The sequence below is a fragment of the Brachyistius frenatus genome, unplaced genomic scaffold (genome assembly GCF_029030835.1).
Source record: "Brachyistius frenatus isolate BFR_SWC_R1_liver_20210118 unplaced genomic scaffold, ASM2903083v1 Contig_17, whole genome shotgun sequence".
Classification (NCBI taxonomy): domain Eukaryota; kingdom Metazoa; phylum Chordata; class Actinopteri; family Embiotocidae; genus Brachyistius; species Brachyistius frenatus.
Window position 1 is genome coordinate 5,095,659 of NW_027210616.1, and position 20,824 is coordinate 5,116,482.

A 20,824-nucleotide genomic window follows, 5' to 3' on the forward strand; every position below is an offset into this window, starting at 1 on the left:
CTTCTGTTATATTTTTCTCTGTGTGTGAGTCCCATGTTTATACAGGTGAATATGTTGAACCCTGAACATTACAGCAACTAGGGTTGGGGTTAATTAAAAATGTGCTTCTTTCAAATTATAAAAATTTCAATGGCAAAAATATGAGCTCTCAAATTTATGATGATTTGATTGGTGTGGCTTCTGGCACAGTGGTGCGGTGGTGAACAATGTCGCCTCACAGCGAGAACGTTCCAGCCAGCTTTCTGGCTCGCAGTTATTTTTGAAGTTTGCACGTTTTCCCTGTTGTTCTCCGGTTCCGTCCCACACTTCAAAAATAAGCAGGTAGATTAAATTACAGGTTGGTTTGAATGTAACAATAAATGGTTCATTGTCTCACTGAATCGCCCCTGTGATTGACTGGCAGCCTGTTTAGGGTTTAGCCTGCCTCTTGCTCTCAGTCAGCACCGGGGGGGACCCTGAAAGGATAAGTGAGCATGGCTAAAAGATGGATGATTGATGTGAATGTGGTTTTACCATGTTGGAAACCACACGTTTGCAGCACTTTAAAGTTGAAATAATAAATGTTCCCCTACACATTCTATATATCCCAGTGTAAACATGTTGCTATTCATGGCATAATATACCTGATTATTAGTACACCGACACACATTCTAGTCTCCATTACAATTAAAATGCTTGCTCTTATTTTCCCCATAAAATAATTGACACATCCCTGAAGTGCAAGTGAGGCATTAATTCAGGGACACAAATAGATGTGAATGTTGTATATTTATTGATGAAATAATCATCAAGCTGCAGTTCATTAGTTTCCGCTTTATGTTTGGGGTTTAATTATTGGCCCTGGAAGATGTAACATGATAGGATCTTTAATCACCAGAGACATGAGACTTGCTTGCAAAGGACACCTTGCTGACACGCTGAGCAGGGAATGTGTCTACAAAGCAGATTCACTGATCTCTATGAGTACATGTGTCATATCACCTTGATAATTAACAAAGGGATGTGTCAATTACCGATCAGAAAAGCCGTGCCAGCAGGTGAGTTGTAACGATGGGGATTTCAGTCGCTGCTGCCTGTCAAAGGTATACTGACCTCTCCATATATGTAGGTGGAGGGAAACCACCACCGGCAGCATCATTCCCACAGCAAATATTCAAAGAAGGGCAAATTGGACTCAGCTCAGCGGAGCAAGGAGGACATGCAAAGAACCCTTCCACTGCCTTGTTGTGCACATGCGTACTGTGCGTCTCCTGTTCCCACAGACATAATCTGCATTTCAGCTTCATATGACTCACCTAAGACTAGAGGTATATGGCAAGACGTCCAAATCTCAACCAGTCTTCAAATTAATTGCATCATACACAATGATGGATTTCACAGAGGATCGGTCTGAGATTTTTTTTTTTTTGTCCTTAATATACTTGCACTAGAACATATGGGGATTCTGCTGTCTACACCTGTCACTGATGACCTCGCTGTCACTGTTGATATGGCAGGAATGTGGATAATCCAATATGAAAAAGCATACATTAGTGTTCTCTTCAAAAATGAAAGGACAAAGAGACCCAGTCAAATGGGGACATTTTCGCCGACGTTATAGTAAATAAGCAAATGTTCTCCTTCTTAACATAAATAGTGATTCACATGTTTCCTTTAAAGAGCAGTTTGTATGCTTTAGTGGCATCTAGTGAGCATCTGTGACTCAGATGTTGGAGCAGGTTGCCTACTAATCGTAACGCTGGTGGTTCATTTGCCGGTTCCTCCTGTCCACACACTGAAGTGTCCTTAGGCAAGTTGTTCCCAATGTCAGGAGAGCACTGATGGCTTTCAGCAATAGTGTCTCAGTGTGTTCCCATTGTGAATAGGAAACATGGTAAACCGCTTTTAGACTGCTACGGTGAAAAGGCACCACATGAGAGCATTTACCATGAGGTTAGAGATCACCCCTCCGAACACACCTCCCATTCCATAACTTGTGAAAGGCCCTCCTTAGACCATTCTTTGGTTTGTTCCCTCTGGGCTACTGTACCAATATGTCATTGCATCATGGTGGGATCTGTGTAAGAGGACCCGCTCCCTGTGTAGATTTTAAGGGCTCATTCTAAGGTGAAAAAAAAATGCTACAATGCTTAGTTTCAGGTTAGAAAAAAAAAATAATCATAAATACTATATTCCATTTCTGCCGATAGGGCCCCCCAAAGCCCATACACTGAATCTAACATTTCTGCTTTGCATTCTAATCTTGTTTCCCATTTGCTGTTACTAAAATAAATGTCTCACCCCATTGTAATACCAGGCCAATACAGATGTTGTGCTGCTGTGCTTATGACCAGGGCTCTGACTGAGCAGAAATGCACCCTACACACTCTATAGGATTGGCCACTACTGTACATAAGCATTCAACTGTAGTGAGTCTTTTCTTGCAGGTTCCCTCTGCATGCAGCTTTCAACCAGCAAACGAAAGAGCAACATAACATTGACCCTTTACCTCCAGTCAAGGATGACCTAATCTCTGCGTCATATAATCTGTATGATCTGTGTGTTGGGTGCTGCGCTAACTTTCCTCCCTTCTCAGTGAAGTAGCTGTGGGTTACAGAGGGCAGCTGTCAGGCGGTTATGTACTGTATCTTTCTAGCAGTGTTGATGCATCATTATGGTGCCAACAGATTAGTAGGTTGTAGCTATGTGATGTCAGTGTCATCAATCTGCAGGTTGAACAGTGTGGGACCCTTTCGCCTCTTCTCATGTTTTTAGGGTGAAAAGGATTGTGCTTGCTGAGGCATCTTAAGATGCAGTGCAGTCAGGTCTGTTTGAAATAGAACTCGGGTTACATAATATCGCAAAGGTGAACCCGTCAAACCTGTTGGACCTCACTAAAAACTTGTTAACACTCTCCACTTTTCATTTAAGTGTTGAATTTCTACAGCTTCAATTTATTAACAAACTTGGAATAAGGATTCCTGGAGGCATAGAGCATCTTACAAGCTCCCAGGCTTCTATGGTGCTGCAGCATCACTTTGGTTTAGTCAGAATTTGTTTCACTGACAAACTGTCCCATACGGCCAATTAACTGAACATCGTGACAAGTGAGTCAGACTTATATAGTCACTATGTAGTCATAAATTCAAAATAGTGGATTAAGTTGATATATTTGGCCTTCACTTATTGGTCAAAAGGCATCACATTAATTAGCTGTGCTGTCACATACTCAGCCAGAAAAACTGTAAACATGCATGTCATGAAGTAAAGTGTATCATAATGTTTTGCAGATCTATAACATTATATAAGAAATCAAATTCATATTATTTCTTGACATAGTAGGTTTTCTGTATGTATTTGTGTTGAATAGCATTGGCTGCTAAACTTGATGGATCCAGCGGTTGATCAAAAAGTGATCATTTCTGACGTTACATAAAAGCATACTTATGCTGTATATGTTCTATGCAGTATGTGGGACACATACCACATGATTAGAATATATATTTGTATTAGATTAGATAGGTGACATTTATATTTACCTTTAGCAGATGCTCGTTGATTCGGAAATGAAATGAATAATTCCCCTTATTTCTAATTTACAGACAATTTAAAATGCTGCATTTTTCAGTTGCACGTTGTATATTTTAATGTTTATATATTATTTGCCCACCAAATGAATTTATTTCCACACAGGGATTGTTTAACTTCTCTCTTCCTTTCTCCATCACACTCTCTCTTTCTTTTAAACAGTGTTTAATATTATTAGTTTACTGCCAATGGTTTTTATGTAGGCTCTGAAGATAAATCACTTTTATGAGTGGCTCTTTTTACAGAGTCTTGACAACTGAGCAGACTAAATTAATTTACAGTAGCCATGCAAGTATATAGACCAGCAAGTAAAAGCTCCATAAATGCCCAGAGGGTATTTCATACATAACATAGTCCTGTTGAGGACATTATACTTACTTATAGTTCTGTTTAAAAAAAAAAAAAAGAAAAAAAAAGAAAAGAAAGAAAAGATGGATAGAGGAAAGAAAACTTCACACAAAAATCTTTAAAATAGTTCAAAACTCAGAAATGTTGTGCTGTCATTTAGGCTGAAATATCACTGTTCAGAGAGCTGCTAGAAATGGAAATGATCTCACTCCTGAATTTAAGAACCAAGATTAGGTATGTAAAAACGTAATATACTGTATTTGTGCTGGAAAATGTCAGTTATGTTTACTGTGTGCAATATAATATGAAGTAAAACAGCAGATGGTGTTAAAGAATACCACAAACGAAAATACTGAAAGTAAATTGAAGAGTGTTAATCAAAGTATGTGTTTGCATTTTTACATCATTAAATCAGTTCTACTTGTATTAAATATAATACTACTTATGTATTTGGAATGTTACTAAAGGTACTTCTGAAACTTACGTATTTATGTCACATCAGTTACATGACATTACATTAGCTCAATATAAATGTGTCACGCTAGTTAACTTACAGACATAAGTTAAACATGCAGTGTGACATTTTTTTCTCCCCCTTCTGACAGTGAAAACATTGTTGACACATGCTTATGTCATCGGCTTCACCATAGCGTACTGTTGTTGCAGCTGTAAAATGGTGGCTAAATTGTGGATTAACAGTGTAATAGCCTCTACAAAGTACCTCGGTTCATTATCACAATCTAACCCATTCAGTCCAGAGAAAAATGTGGAAAGCCTAGAACAGCTGCAGGATTGAATTATTTGACCTCATTCAAGTCAGTAAAGGGCTAAACTGGAAGTAAGGCCGGCGTAAATCTGTGCGCGTATGCAATTATCTGGCCCGTGTGGGAATGTGTACTGTGAAAGATACAGAATTATCACCTGGCGTAGATAAGCTTAATCAGCATTGTGTGAACGCATTTTACAAGCCTCAGTGTAACAGACGTTCAAACTCCTACAATGTTGACTTTCGTTTTCACACTGGACACATACAGTACATTGTTTTTCTTGTGTTTGATCCATCCAACCAATCCCCAACTCCTTTTTAAGCGGAGTTTCACCTGACTCCTTTGCCTCTGTCATAAATACTAGGCTCCTAGAAGTCACTTGTAAGTACAGCGTCTCAAGTCTGAAGTACACTTATGGGAGTGATGACAACTGTTAATGGACATTTTTAATGGGCTGATAACATTTGAATCAGGTGATCGATGCGTAGTATGAATAGTAAATTTGAGTTGGGGTAATAACTTCTCCCAAGGGTTTCTCTCCATTTCCCGGTCTAGGTGTAAAGTGCAGCACGATCATTTAAAAGTGTCACACTGTACTGAGAGAATGGTGCACCTACAGTGCAGCTGCAATGCATTTGTGCCGCAGCATAGTGTGTGTTACAGTATAATGTATGTGGGTGGTGGTGGAACATCATGCTTGGGGAGAGTAAACGTCTTGGGCAGACAAATGGAGCTTAACAAATGAAAAATTGACTTCTCCAGAAAATCATCTTGTTATTTGGATATTGCAGAGAGGCATGATGTGCGCACACAGGACAAGAGTTGTTTTGGTTGTTTTGTTTTTTTTACTATCATTGTGCTCTGGCACCTCACAACAAATCAGAGGCTGCACATTTATCAACATGTCTGTCTTTTTGCCTTCAGATGGCGGCAGGCATTTAATGAACTGAAAGAAACCGTTTTTCCACAAAGCAGCTGTGGAAAATAAATTCTAAGGCATCTATTTGGGTGTGTTTTATTTAATAGTTTCTTGATTATTTTTTTAAAAATATTATTCCATTTTTTTGGGTGCATTTGCTGCAAATATTTAGTGGAATCAGCAAGAAAACAGCAAAGTGGCATTGTGCCAGTTCTCTGTAGCATAAAAAAATGCTGATGGATTATTTATAATTTTTTTTAAGACACACACTAACTCAGCATTCTATTGCTTCTTGCAAATCCAGGTGTCATTTGGGGGATCTCCTAACACTTTCAGATCACCGGTGGATCACGTGCAGCTGTAACCGGTTCCGTGTTGTTTATCAAAATAAAAAAATTAGTAGAAAAAAAATCGGCAATTTGTGATACTGAATCTAAATTTCAGGCTACCGTAGGCTAGCACGTAGTTTTATTTTTTAATGTACTTCGGCTTTCATTTAAGATGCAATGAGTTGGATAAATGCATACTGCATGCACAACAACCAGAACATGCGCACAAGAGACTTCTGCCATCTGAGCTGGCTAACTTCCAGTATGAAAGGGGATCAAATAATTAAATTGTGTGGCTCTGCCATACTTTCAAAACGTTATGGGACTGAATGGATCAAATTGTGATGGTGAAATGAGTAATTTGGCATTCACTTGTGATACTTAAAAATATATCTATTGTTTTACAGCCAAATCAGTAGAGATGGACTAGGCTACTGCAGAGCCAATTACGTAACCACGTGTCCATGTAACCAATCAGCGTTGATCACCATATAACATGTGCTTTGCGTCATCACACTTAGCCAACCCCACTGGTCACTGATTGGTCCGCCCTTTTGAGTGGGTAAGCAAACCTTAAATCAAACAGGGGTTCCTGACTATAACCACAGCAAAGACTGACTCAATGAGCATTAGTTGGGGGGGGGAGCCAAGCTGACTGACTATTTGAGATCCTGTGTAAAACACTCTCTATCCAATGCAGTTTTCTAGTCTCCATCAGTGTATTTTAGTGTTGGGGGACTCTTCAACACCCGGTGGCAGAAAGGAGAACAGCATGTTGGGTTTCATGAGGTTGGTTGAGAATTGGAAGATACTGCATGTTTACGACAACTAGCCCACAGGGGCGAAGCAACCAAACTAAACGTATATCATTTTAAATGCTACCACATAATAACAATGACCTCATCTTAAACATTTAATTTCACAAATCATACATTGTTCATTACTGCTAGGTTCCATAACTCTAAACAAATCCTGCTCTGAGATACATTCCCCAGAGTCCCCAGCTGAAGGCCTGGCTGCTTCAGATGGGGGAAGCTGTATCCTTAGGAGAACACAGTCTTTTGTCCTCATTCCGCTTTAGGGGACAACAGTGAGCTGATGCAGTTCCCCATCTGAAGTGACAATCCTGACAGAATAAAAGTAATGGTAGCCCTAAACAGTAGGCAATGGATCTGACAAACATTTAGACGCTATCTCCCAGTTACAGTGAAAAAAACTGCGCTGCCACTTCCACCACACCAGTGTAGCCACTGGCAACACCAGCCACACATGTAATCCCTTCGGACAAGTGAGCACCTCATCAAGCAAAGGCCCAAATCAAAGTAATTGACAAAAGCAGGGAAATAATGAATAGACCACGACTGGATAACCAGGCATTTTTATTAGAATAAAGGCATTAGCTGAGTGCACTGTGCTGTTCAACTAAACAACAAAGAAGGCGGTGATTTAGGAAGTTACAAATCGCAGAAATTTAAAAGTAAATTTGAAATGTGTTTATTCACTCATACTTACCACAATAAATGTTTTACGCAGATGAACAGTTGTGTGTAATTTGAAAGAGAGTACATTGTGATGCTTATATTTTATTACTGTTCCCCATTATAGAGACTGCCGTCATGATAAATATAAACAATCAAGTACAGTGTCAGACTACAATGAGTTTATTACTGCATTCTTTACTTTTAGTTCGCTTGTTATCCGTTTTGTACCAGGCAGTTGTAAAGCACAGTAAACCAAACAATATTTCCTCATCTCAATTATGTCCCCTCTGGGCGACATTCAGTATCTGGGCAAAGACTTCATCACATACACAGCCTATTTACAGATGCAATTTTATTCCAGCTGCTGCAAAGATAATTCTATTTTGCTTGCTTGATCGTGTTTTCATAACCATTTGCAAGTCTGCCTGTGCCGCCCCACCCTCCCATGTGTCAGCAAGGCCGAACCAAAATTTTTTAATAAGGTCAAAAAGTGCATAGCTTTAGAGGGAGGTTTCTGGGGGTCCTACCCTGGAGACATTTTGGCCATTTAAAACCAATTTCCTGGAATTTTACAATAGATTTGCATATTTCATGTCCGTCTCAACCTGAAAAATTGATTTATTGTGCAAAGGTTCTAATAATCACAGCAGCCCGCTGGTTCGGTAATTGGAGTGCCATTTGTTCCTCGAAACTCTTTGTGGTCACATAATACTTAGAGACATAGTAAGTTCTGCTAAAATCTCCTTCCCAACTTCTACAGTGTGTGCTTATTGTACATGATGATGTGCAGCAGAAGTCAAATGAGCCACCATTTTGTCAAAAGAAGCTCATTTACAGCTATCTATTTTGTGGAGGAGGAGTCCGGAAGGCGCAAAGTGTTTTTTTTTTTTTTTTAAAGTACGTTTTTTTTCTTGGGTTTAAATTGGGTTAATGCTAAAAATGCTGCTGGTCAATGTAGCAATATCAATAGTGACGAGTAGTGGCCAAAAACTGTAAAGGCAACTTCTAATGTAAAGACACTTACTTTCTGTCTCTATCCGCTGAAGCCAACTAACAAGTTAATAAAAGATGGTTCCACTAAGTACAGTCCATATTATAATAATTGAATTGAAGCTGGATTTCATAGAGACAATGTTTAAAGTACTTATCATTAATAATATATAACATTTAGATTCAAAACATTCGCTTCTGGTAATTTGAACAAATAATTCCATATAATGATCAAAGGGTCTCACAACTCTCACAATTAAAGTAATTTCAGTAGCATTGAGTACAATTCAAGAACACCTTCAGTGTTTACAGTACAGAATAAAACTGTTAATTACTTTCTCTTATTTTTCCACTATATCTTCAACTGTTGTACAATATATGCCTATATCTGTTCTGGAAAATGGCACTGCCACTTGACACCCAGACACTCAAAACGAGCGAGATGACAGAAAATATAGTAACCTTGAAAGATATTTCTACCGTCAGCAAGTGTAGGGATCACAGGGGTTAAGGTGTCGCACTTTTTTCCTCTGCCTTCACTGTGGCTTTCATGCAGTGTTTCATCTCATTACTGTAAATGTCCTCTAACAACTCCCGCAATCAACCCATATCTGTCTCTCTGCATGCACTCGTACAGTAAGTTTGATATATTTCCCTCGCAAAAAGGATCGTGTGACGCGGTTGCCCCATCTGCCCCAGTTTCAGAAGTATTACTTGGTAGTTTAAAATCAGTGAGAGACGGGACGAAGAGAATTTCACAAAAGCATTTTAATTCAGTTGTATTTCTTAATTGTACTTTCGGAGGGAGAACGAAATGACCCACATTTGTTTACAGCAAATGCACAGTAAGCAGAGGCTGTCCTTAAGCACAGGACAAAGCTACAAGACATGCAATAGCTTAACCTTCACATCCCCAGCAACATTTATTTGTAAGCAATTATTAGAATACATCACTGCTGACAAAAAACATCATAAACAGTCGATTTAACTGCACTAAGTACCATGCATTTAAATAAAAGTAAACATCTTAATGATGTTTTTACATATTAGGTTAAATGAATGTCATCCTAGGTAGTAAAGAATGCTGAAATCATGACGGTAGAAATAGGGCACCTCATCAATATTGCGAAGCCTAATTTTGTTCCCATATTAGGATATTAATTCCAGAGTGGACAGATGGCACCATTTGCATGTCTACCAGTACTCTAAGGGATCAAGCAACAATTTTGCACTTCACTGCAACTGTCTCATAAGAAAGTCATCCATTAAGTTATGCGAGGCTTTAAAAGCCTTTTCATGTATTATGAAATTAATTTTGAAATGGGGTATAGCACGTGTGTCTCATTCTTTACTGGAATACTTATAACTGAATTACCACATTTACTTGTTTCACACTGAAGAAGAAACAGTTATTATAATACAACCATTAAGGCATTCAGCATTTAAACTCTGTTATTCCAATTATGACACACGAGCAAGCTTAATACATAGTGGGTGTGATGAGGACTAGAAAACACCAACCTAACCTTGAGTTGCCCTTTCAGATCTATGCATACCCTCTTTGAGGGCGATGTTAAGGACTTTGGCTTATTGTCATTACAGTGGGGGACATGTTTGGGGGATCATCTACATCTCTGATTTAATGATGCATAGTGAAATCTTATGAGAGTCACTTATGTCCCATAAAATCCCTGGACAAAGCTGTAAAATCAATGACCTGTTTTGTTACTTAATGAGTAGCTCAACTATGGAAAGGTTGGACCTCTTTGATTCCTATGCCCCACCCCTTAAAGAATAACCTTTACAAAGCGGCATCAAAAATAAAGTTCTATTATTTACATGTGTATTCATATCTGCATATCAATCCTTTGATAATCCATGCAGGTAGGATGTTTTCATGTTCTGATAATAGTTTGCCCTGTATAAACTACTATGTGCAAGTTTTTATACTTTGCTGGGCATTGTACTACAGTACTGTGGATGTCTTCCATAATATTGTACCTGCTAATCTCAGTGGGGTATTAAACCTAGAATGATTGGTATGCAGCTTTAATGTGGGAGAGTTAAGAGGTAGGGGTGAGGGAAAAGATATAAAACCAACCAGGGGAAAAATTAATGAGGGAAGGTAGTGGAACTGATAGTATTCTTTAATGTGTTGGCACCAAGATTGGAGGAAATGTTTTTTTACCAAAAAATAAAGTGATGAAAGTTTTTGGATTGTTTGGAACATTTTCTCATCCCACAACAGAAGACGATATGAAGCTCAGTGAGAGAAACTCTAAACTCTTAAACTGCTTGATGATATTCAGCAAGTCTGTTTTCTGAGAACATTTTGAAAACATTGCATTAAATTGTTTTCTTTTTTTTAAACTTTCTCTCTGAAAGTAAATGTACGTAGTAAAGCTGTAGATCCAGGAGAGGAGTGATTACGTATTCTCCCCCATCCTTGTAAATCCATAATCATTAACATCTGCTCTAGCTTTCTTTATTGAACTATTTTGCCCATGTGTGGTCCACTTATCCTCGTTAACTCCACTTTAGCCAACTCAGCACATAGATCGAAGGATAGATAGAGAGGAAAAAGAGGGGGAGACAAAAAGAGTGAGGAAGGGAGAGACAGGAGGGCACCTTTTGGAAGATAAAATAAATAACTTCTGGCTCTATTTTAAGCTTTGAGGTCCAGGCATGCTCATTGCAGTCCTGGCGTACTCACCTGTATTTTGTCTCAGGAAATAATTCCTTACCCTACTGTGTTTTGACAACTGACCCATGGATTTGCTGTCTGGTCGCAGGATGTCTTGAAATAATATCTATAATTGCCTCTCCACAATATTGATTCAGACAAGGATAAAATAAGATCGCAGCATGTATACTGAGAATTTGTTGACTGCTGAAATTAAAAACTTATTAGAAATCACCTTGAACTTTACAGTAAGTCCTCCTTTTAATATCAAATACATGGACTACTGTAAGAGTAGCAACCACTGTAGCCTTGTGAACACATAGCGAACCACTAGACACCCAGGGGCCAGTTTAAATAGAATAGACTTTGACCATGGCTTAGATTTAACTAATAGTCATAGACATTTAAATCAATCTGTTAGTCCTTCACTATCTTAAGTAGGACTAAATTAGCTGACTGTGCAGCTACTTTAAACCCTGTTGACTTCAGCAGACAACGTTTTCCTTCCATTAGAATTAAGACATATTAGTAAATAACATTTTGCAAGGAACATTTTGTGAATAGTGTAAAAGTGAAAAAGAGGTAAAAAAGAAAAATATTGGGGACATCAGGGTAGAGAAGAAAAGAAATTGGAATGGCAGTAAAATGCGTTGATCTCACCTTTAGCAGAAGCATCTACAGTCAATGTAAAATCATGGTAATAGATGAGGAAGAAAGGGCTGGAGATATGGTGCGTGGTGGACAGTTGCTTCTGTTTTGGAGGACAAATGGTGGGCAGGAAAGTGGAAGTAACACAGGAAAAAAATCAGGCTGTAGCGATTTTTTTTTCTTACTTCTTACTTTGTTAACAGGTAAAATGCATCGCTCAATTGATCATAGGTTTGGTATGTTAGTAACAGTCAGTTATCAGGTTTCACTGATTGTTTCCATGGGAACATAGGTCTTAGTTAGCCTGGTGGGAGGATGGATATCTTATTCTTCAAATAACTCCATCATTTTTAATGTGAACCTTGGATTCAGCTAATGTAGAAGCAATGTTTAGACCATGTCTAAAATAAATAAATACATATAAAGTGACTCTAGACATCACTATGTCCAGTGTGTTTTAGTGCTTGCCTGAAAAACAATCTTCTAATAATTACATTCCTATGAAATTCAACATTTTAATAAGCATAAGCATTTTAATATCTATCTATCTATCTATCTATCTATCTATCTATCTATCTATCTATCTATCTATCTATCTATCTATCTATCTATCTATCTATCTTCTATCTATCTATCTATCTATCTATCTATCTATCTATCTATCTATCTATCTATCTATCTATCTATCTATCTATCTATCTATCTATCTATCTATCTATCTATCTATCTATCTATCTATCTATCTATCTATCTATCTATCTATCTATCTATCTATCTATCTATCTATCACATACTGATAGGCAGCATTGCCATTTTGTTTATTCATTCATTCTTGACCTCTATTGTTGCTTAACCTTAACCATGTGGTTTAGTTGCTGAACCATTTGAAGTTACCAGTCGCAGATTTTCCTGCAGTGAATGTCCATATGATAGGAATCATTAATATTTCCAATTTTGGTTTCTCCCAAAAAGTATCACCATAAAAGCAAAATTATTACATCTGGATATACAGTAATTAAAAAAAGATATTTAGTGACCTTCCTTAACGTGCTAATCTTTGATAAACATTCCTTTTCATGAGTTGTACTTATTGTACTTTCAGGTGACCTCTGAGAAGTACAGAGCAAAACCTTTTGACATATCTACTTTGGTGTTGCTGGACTGAACAGCTGCAACGCCCCCGAACAAAAAAGCATGGTTTGTTCTACTAATGCACTGCGTGAGTTTCTACGTGCTCGTGCATTTTCTTCCAGGAAAGATTGACTTGACACCGGGCACTCAGAACAGTGTGTGTAATAACATGAGCTGACCTTAAGCTGAATTCCTTCTGTGTTTTATTAATTGGGCAATGACAGAAGCGAAACATTATATTTACCTGAAAACGTGTTACAAATTATCTCACTATATTTATAGAAAGAAGACCGAGTTCCAAAACATGATTGCCAGAATTATTCATCTAGTGCAGTTGACAGTATTAGAGGGCACAGACTCTCAATAAATCCCAATTTTCTAACAAACAAAAATGTTACATGATTCAACCTAAAAGGCAATTTCAGTGTCATCACACTTTTCTTAAATTGCCTCTCAATTGACCAAAAACACACTCCGAGCAAAACACGTACATGGGTTCCCTTTTCAGCACACACCTTCCTCCTTTCTCACCCCGTCTCTCTAGCAGGTGATCAGGGCCATAACTACAATATTATTTACCGGATTGGCAATGTTAAAGTTAATGTTGCAAAAATTCCCTTTCTCCAGTCGGATTCCGCCTCTAATGAGGCTTTACTGATACAGCATTGATGGCTCCGGAGAGGAGGCGAGTGCTTCTGGAGGAATGTCAAACATCTACCTCCACATTCCTGTGTACCATCATTAGGGTCATTAAGTGTTGCCATTGAATCGCACATCAGAAACCAGTGGCAGCAAAGAGAAAAAAAGTCTCTGAAAAATCACCTTGCGCCTTACATGCATAAGTGTATTTGCATATTTGAGAGGGCGATTGCATGCTGTATCTGCCTTTTTAGCTCTTAGTGCAGATGAATGTATTGATTTTTAAAGTCATTTCAGTGTCCAGAGTCACTTGCAGAGCAGCATTACACACCATGAAAAACTATTTTGAAATAGTCTGGTAGTAGGGGAAGGATTCCTGCTGAAGTGATTTTCATGTTTTCCAATACTGATTTCTTTTAGTGAGTTTATATTCACTGTTGGTGGAATCCTGGTTTTGTGGTGGATTCTTTCATGTGACAGAAAAAACCCTATATGGAAAGTATTTCAGGTATCATTATTTATGAAAATATGTCCACATGTCAGTGTTACGTTTGGTCCGTTTGATCATGTGATGGCATTTTAAAGTCCTCGTGGAAGGCAGTGCTTTGACAGCTCAGGTCAGCTTGGACTGTCTTGACATTTGCTGCAGATGAGCAGAAATCTGTGAGGAGGATTGTGAGGCTGCAGACTCATATTACAAATGAACAGCAACTGGGAGAAAGTTGGAAGAAAACACCTCTTGATCACAGTCAAGTAGTCCACTCCAAAAGTAATATATTCCCCTTCACACCTCAGTATTTTTTGAATGACTTTTGAGATTTCATTCCTCTATTCGCTTGCTTTTCATCAAATCAATTTGAACACAGGAATGTCTCTGAATTTCATGCTGGATTTCTGTGTGACCCTTGTAACCTGTAGTTCAGGTGCAGCACCGGAGGAACCTCTGATTTAATTAGTTTGACAGATAAGATGTCGAAAGCAAATGTGACCACATTTTCTCAAAAAGGTACACATACTGTATACGCTGATCCATAGTCATCATTTCTTATTGCCAGAGTGTAATAGAGAAATGTGCACAAGTCTTATTAATGAAGATAGCTGGTCTCCATGGATATAAAGCTCAGGCTCATGTATTTCAATAATGATCGTTTTTGAATATCAGAAGATTGTGCTCGTTCTGTATGTGGAGGACTTTGATGGTGGTGGTAATATTTGCATTACGATACAGTCTGGAAATGTGCCACCACCTTCAATAAGGCAGCTAAAACCCACATCCAAAAGCTCTCCGAACTTTTACCTGCTGGGATCTGTCAGAAGCATTTAGAGTTTTAGCTGTTACACTTCACAGAGAATTATGCATGGGGTTTTTCAACAGTGTCGGGCTCAACATCATACAGACCTAATACATCCATGTTAAACAGTTGTCAAGATTAACACTGCCAAATGTGTTTACATACCTTGCCTTCAGTACAGAGAGGGACATCTAAGCTGAGGTCTCAGTGTGTGACTTTGTGATGTCTGTGTGATATTGCCCGGCATCGTGGGAACTCCTTGGCCTGCTGATGAAAAACTGCCAAATCTTTCATTTTCCTCCAGAAATGCTTGGACCTGAATTTCCTCTTCAGTCTTTTCATGATATGTGGGGGACTTGTGGCCAAAGTGAATGATCTTGCCTCGAGGCCACATCTTACATGGAAGTTTGAAACTTTACACTGGGTAATAATTGTGTTTTGGACAGGCTGATTTATATCCTTGTAATCAAGTTTAAAACCCATAAAGACTGTGACTGTCAGCAGGGTGTGTGGTTAATGTGCATGCCTTTGTGTATGTTTGGTTGTGTGATTGTGCATGCATGTATCACCTACAAACACAATTCTCTTATGCCTCATAGGCCCAAAAGCTATCACCAAACTCTGTGTGCACTGTATTGTCTCTGTCATTAGTCATACATTTCTATAAATATTCAATCAGCTTGACTAGCAGCAGAACACCAACTTTCCAAAATACAATCTCGCCGCTCTTTACATTATTTATTTCTGTACCCTCTTATGAATTATTTTTCTTGTTCAGCTATCATGCCTTCATTTTTTATGTTTTACTTTCCTGAATATAAACCTCAGCAAAAATGAAAGCCACATCTAAAGCATGCTTGGGCTTATACATTCAGTCATAAATTCATGTGTTGTGTGCCTTTAAATGTGGCTTCTGCTCCAGAAGTTTACATGAACTTTCTGATATACCCAGGGAGATGTTTGGTTTACTGGGACAAAATAAACAATGCTCTGCTCTTAGTACTTGACTAACAAATAGTCCACATAAATTGAAGAAAAATAGCATTAGATTTAGAAGATCTTATTGCATCAGGTTTACCATTGTATGAAGCGAATAAGGGGCTTTGGAATGGCTCTGAGTATTTATGTAAATGTTTTTTCATGATTCATTTATCCTTGCCCTTAGAAACAACGGCACAAAATGGTCTTGCATCAGTGAGATAAACATATAAATACCTTCCTCTGTTTGTATGTCAGCTCCATGCTCTGCCATCAGCAGACCACAAACATCAGCCCATAAGTCTGGTATTCAGCCGAGCAGGTCATTAGTTCCTGTCTACGCCATTGTTCATTTTCAAAAAAACGTGTTCTTTTCATCATTCAGCCCATTTAAGCACCATTTTCCCAAGTCATTTTTGGTGATGAATTGGCCCCAACAGTGGCACTTCAATCAGGCCTGATTCTCTGTAACACGTTAGAAAATGAGAGAGAAAATGATATGGAAATAAATCACATTTTGCTACTTGATCAGAAACACAGTCTGAGCCTGAGCTGCTCTCTGCCTTGAGTCAATTACTCATTACACACAGCTATTGACCTTTCTTCCAACAGGAAGTTCAGTGAATATCTCTGCAAGGATTGTAATTGACAAGATGTCTCTTTTAATAGAAAAATGCCCACATTTCCTCACAAGTTAATTATAAATTCAATAGGAGACCCAACGGCCACAGCCGCTGAGAAAGGTTAGTGTAGACATTTGTACCTGCCAGGCCGCCCATACATGAACACATAATTTATTCTGGACAGAGAACCCATTAACACATGTACTTTTAAGCCATTTAATACTTGATAGTGTCACAATGTGAAAATTCCGATCCATATACAGTACATAATTTTAGGAGCATGTGACATTAAAATAGACACTCAAGTAATTTGTGCAGCGTAAAGTGGCACCTATACTGTGTCCGTGCTGGATGTTAGACTGAGTAGGCTTGTCAGCACAGTGCATACTTTACAGAACTTCAATTTCCAACGTGAAAATGATGTAAGCGTGGAGCGATTTAGACCAGCATTATGGGACAATATAAAAGTGGCAGCACATCCGTCAACATAAGGAAAACATGACAACTTCCTGCCATGATTCCCATAGATCTGCCCTTCATTTGCCCAGGAGCCTCTCCCTGAACTCTGCTGAGCAGTATATGGCGAACGATCATGCAGCAAATCCAACTGCAAACAACTTCTTTGAAAGCAGTTCATTCTTATCTGCTAAAAATATTGTGATATGTCCTGACACATAAACTCTAGGGGTGCCTGGATGCTTCTTAAATCCCATCACTTCAGACATCTCAACCTTCACAACCCTTCTGCTTATCTACAGTAAAACTGATAGGACAAAGGAGGAGATGTCAGCTTGTGCATGTCTCCTTTAAAAACGGCACGCAAATACTCACAAAAGCTGTTGAACTTAAAATGTAGTGAACAACGTTCTAAAATTTGCAATTTAACAAGTAAATTAACTTTTCTTCTTTTTGTATAATCCTTTGTGTCTGTTAAAGTGGAAAGAAGCAAAGATGCACTTGACGGCTTTATGCCTTACAATTAGGAACCACTTTGTTGGGTAACATTTTGGAAATAGAAGAGGCCCTTAAAAAAAAAGAAAAGAAAGGTGAGCCAAAAGTATTTTCCAACAATTATTAATAAAGAGCCACAAAATGTTGTTGTTGTTGTTGTTGTCATAATCACATTTTTTGCTGGAATCACCTTTAGGGGAATTGCACCTGAGCTAATCTGTCAATCTTAATCCTTTATCTTCTTGTGTCTCACTTTAAAAAAAAAAAGTCAGCGAATGTGTCAAAATAGATGTGAGTTGGTCTCGAGGCTTCCTGCCTTCTGTCTTCTGCCTCTCACACTGTAAGATACCAATCTGCTTTATCAAATATCCTGCTGATTGATAGCCTTGTCAACCTGCAGCCATAATTCATCAATGCGCTTTTGAACAGTGCTCTATTTTTGTAGCGGTGTGGTATGGTTTAACATTCATATCAATGATTTGGATATCTGGCAGCAAATTCCAGCTGGCACATGAATCAAAGACAAAAATAACGTAATTCATTTTCGATGCAATACATGTGTGACATAAATAGTGTCAAGTGAACACAGACTGCCAGCTGTCTCTTGTAAGTGTGTAAAAGTTTTACCTTGTGTCATGCAAACCATCCACTGCAGCGTAACGTAATTGCGATTGGCCTCAGTGCAAATATTGTTCTCGGGGCCCCTTCCTCGGTCGGAATACAAGTGCACACTCACGCACACACACACATTTAACCTGTGCTGCCAACTTCCTGTTTATTTGCTAAAAAGCTAAAAGGTTCAACTGTTAAGAAAAAATAGTCACAATGTCAACACAAGTTACCATAAATGACAGGAAGCGAGATCATCGGTCAAAACAAATTTGCATTTCCCTGCAATCCCTCTTCCCCGGTAATTAAACAGGTCTAAAGGATGGGTAGAAATAAGAGCCTATTTATTTGTAATAAAACATGCTGTTTTAGATTGTTGTAGTAATGACAAATAAAGATACATAAAATAAGCCATGACTTAAAAACATAAAGGAAATTCAATATATATAGCTATCAAAAAATGTGATATTTTAGTACAGTTGTTGAATTGTTACTTTGAAGACTTTGTGAAATGGTGTGAGGCTAAAATAACTCAGGCCCCGGTGCGTCACACTTGAGGTACCATCAATAATTACACCATTGACCATTGATTATAATGTCTCTATAGGTGCACATATATTTAGGGACATAAGTAACATACAACATGTATTAACATGAATTAATTAATGAATGAATTATGAACATGAATCTTCTTTTGATTGGCTTTCAATAAAAACAAGACATTTGGACAAAATCATATAACCCAGTGACACAATGCATACAGCGACTGTACATATTGCTACTTCTTTCAGCTCTGGATGCTGTTTGAAAAGTAACAAAAACATTGCACCAAATAATTGGAAATACTAGATGCCTCCCAGTTACTGCTGCGTGAGACTGATGAAAAGACGAGAGCATGGAGGAAAATCCACACGAGTGCATGCATGAATCATGCCATGCGGCACAGTGATGTTCGGTCCTTTTTCTCTGTGGCACACATTTGGACCCTTAATAAAAGAGAAGCAACGGTTCAATGCCACAGGATAGCAGAGTGTTATTGCCAGTCAGGTGCATCCCTAACAGCAGCATGGAGGCACTGCTGCGGAAGGATTTTTCAAGCAGGGTAATACCCCATGCCACATGAACAAAATTGTCCAAGAACGGCTCCATGAAGATGACAGTAAATTCAGCGTGCCGCAATAGACTGCCCAGTCACAAGATTTCAGTCCAATTGAGCATCTGCGGTATGAGATTGAACATTTGGACTAGAGATCAGGTCAACTCGATGCTGCTGTGGGAAACACTGAAGTCAACATTGGCTAGTTTCTTTGTGTGAGACCCTTTGACAAGATGCGGAGGTTATTACCTAACAAGATGTCGCTGGCTGTGGTTGAGGAAAAATGGGACACTGATCACAGTTAATATTATCCTGCAAGTGATTTCTCTATTAAATGAGGGAAATTGTACATCATACAAGTACAAAAAAGGCTCTCTAAATGCTGCACATGTGCGGTCAAATTGGTTGAAGACGTTTCCTTTAATTATTTTTTTTCTTAAATTACAGCGCCTTTCAATCTACTACAGTTATTTATACTTAAGTCCCAACCAGTACCATAACAACCTTTCCTTATCTACTAGTAAATGTAAAACAGCTGCATTAGCTCAGCAAAGTGTGGTATACCTTTATTACAATAATAACATATGACAGGAACGTGTCTACTCTCAGAGTCATTTAAGAGCGGTAAAGTGATGATGCATCAACATTAATCTTTCTTCTCAATCGCATACTCTGCAAATGCATCTCTTGGGAAGTTTAGGGAACCTCTTGACACGCTGTTTCCTCTTCATTACCCAACCAGCTGTTGTTCCTAATGAGCCTGAAGGCAATCTTTCTTTCTCCAACTTATAGCCATATCTCTTGTGCAACTAGTGACATATCGTTTGCCCGCATAGTTGAGGACCAGCCCCCAGAAAATGAATGTCACCACCAGTTTGCCCACATTTTCTCTTCGTATTACTGAAGCAAGCAAGAGGCAGGGAGGACTACCTAAAACTGATTCCAAGTACAAGCAGTATGGATTTATTTAAATGTATTCAAATTAAAGTAGCCATCTGGGGGATTTTTTTTTTAAACACGTCTTTAAGAATTTGGAAGCACTTCTGTTGATTATTTTGAATTAGGCTTATAAATGCAGTTTGGCTCTAAGTCACAATGCTTTATTTATGAAATTAAAAACAATTCTCTACACGAATAGGTCCGTCGTTATTGCAGAGTAATCACATACTACAGGACAGAATGACGTGTTGAATTTTATACAGCGTGTCACAGCTAATCTTAGCACACTGAGACACAAAATATGATATATAGGTGCAGAGCCCCTTAAAGCCAACATCATTTTGATGAGTAAGATCACTTTATGGTTTAATATTCCCAAAACGAAATAGTTTAACGCAGAATCGTTTTTTTCTCTCACTGTTTTGGTACAGGAAACACTCCCTCATTAATGGTTACAAAACAAGAACAATGCACAAAGGGAATGACTCTCATCTGTTCAATTTGGCTTCAAAGTACTGGAACTAACACCTGAGCAATTTATCTGTATGTCACACAAATCTTTGCAAATAATCAGCATCAGTCCCTGACAGGGTGCTGCAGGTGTAGATTAGCTCCCACTCAGATTACAGCCTCATGAATCCTCATAGATAGAGTATGTACCCTGACGCCGAGTGAGTGAAACTGCTTGTGCTGTGCCAGAGGAGAATTACTCCCCTGATGTATCACATTAATATGTGATAAACAACCTTGCATTGCCAGATTACAATAAATAATTCACTGCCCTTCAGAGGATGTGGTATGTGCCTGCACAGATTATTTACAGCTTTGAAATTA